The sequence below is a fragment of the Triturus cristatus genome, chromosome 6 (assembly GCF_964204655.1).
Source record: "Triturus cristatus chromosome 6, aTriCri1.1, whole genome shotgun sequence".
Lineage (NCBI taxonomy): Eukaryota > Metazoa > Chordata > Amphibia > Caudata > Salamandridae > Triturus > Triturus cristatus.
The window spans coordinates 733,291,949-733,293,766 of NC_140589.1; positions in this window are offsets into that span (position 1 = coordinate 733,291,949).

Genomic DNA, 1,818 nt, shown 5'->3' on the forward strand with positions numbered 1-1,818 from the left:
AGATCAGTCTGCCCTAGTGTGTAAATGTTCATGCGAGTAGCACGTTGGGAACATGCTGAAACAAATCGGGGAAATGTTTATATGTTTTCGTTTTGGCAGTAAAGTCTTCAAAGTACAGCTTGCAAATAGATTTATATCTTAAGAACCACATATGCTAGAAACCTAATGTAACTTTCAAACTCTAGAGAGATCAGTCTGCCTTACTGTGTACATTTGCATGCTGGTAGCATAAAGGAAACTTGCTGAAAAAATCAGGGAATTGTTTATATATTTTCATTTTTGCAGCAAAGTCTTTAAAGTACATCATACAAATACATTTATATCTCAAGAACTACAAGCGCTAAGAAGATAGGGGGTCATTACGGTAACAATAAAATAAATAAATATATAAACCCTTATTTGTAAAGCGCAAACTACTCACCCTTACGGGTCTCAAGGCGCTGGGGGCCAACGTGGAAATTAAGTAAGCTATTGCCCAGAGTCACATGGTGCTGAGCTGAGCTGCCGCCAGATCCAGGGATCGAACCATGAACCCTGTGCTCCGAAGTCAGCTGCCCTGGCCACTGCACCACACCTCTCCATGGTGGTCGGACTCGAGTCAGCCCACCACCATAGCGGTGCCTGGGACTGCCCGCCTGCAACGCGGCAGAACCACAAGTCAGATTACGATGCGACCGCCACGGTCACTTCGTGCATGGTTAACATTGTGGTGGCTGCAGCACTCTCCGCAATACTAAACATGCATGTTGTGCTTTTCACTGCACTATGTGGCAGGCACCACCCTGTGCCTGCCACTTAATGCAGTAAAATGTAGGGGGGTACCATGGGTACCCCCACAGTGCACCACCACCCCCCAACCAATGGGGGCCCGTATGCATTCTCCGCCAGCCTTTTAATGGTGGTTTACCCGCCACGGAAAAGCTGGCTGCGGCCAGCATCGTAATCTGGCGGTCGGTGCCTGCTAGACACCGCCTCTATCTGGACAGTCCACCAGGCAATCGGAATGATTGCCTGTGGTGGATGTGTGGCGGGCGGTCTTTGCGCCCACCACGGTCGTTTTACGATTCCCCCCGCCATCCTAATTTGGCAGGCAGAGAATCATTGTCCGATGGCGGAGGGCCCGCCAGCACATGGCTTGCGGACCCTCCGCCATCGTATACACCCCCTTAATTTAACCTATAGAATGCAGAGGAAGTCAGTCTGCGAGGTGTGTATATTTTCATGCTGGTAGCCCGTAGGGAACTTGCTGAATAAAATCAGGGAATTGTTTATATATTTTCGTTTTGGTAGCGAAGTCTTCAAAGTCGACCTTGCAAATAAATGTAAATCTCAAGAACCACATATGTTAAAAGCTTCATTTAATGTTCAGTATGTAGAAGAGATCAGTCCACCATAGTGTGTAAATTATCATGCTAGTAGTGTATAGGAAACCTTCTGAAATGAATCAAGAAAATGTTTGCATCTTTTAACATTTGAGACTGTGAAATTCTAATTTTTGCTAATTTACTTATTGCACACCCTCACTTGTTACTGTTTTTAACTTGCTGTTTTCAAACTGCAAGGGATGTCTTTAGCACATCTCTGCTCTGGCACTGAAGGTGTGTGCCTTTCCTTCAGGCAGGTGTGACATTTCCTCCATTTGCATAACCTGAGCTGGCAGCTGGTGGGAGGGGTTGACACTGGGGAGGTGTGACATTGCTCCCAGGCACAACCAGAGCTGGGAGATGGTGAGAAGAGTTGATGCTGGGGAGGTGTGAACTACCTCCCATCTACCCAGCCTGAGCTGAGAGCTTGCAGCTAGTGGGAGGAGCTGACCAT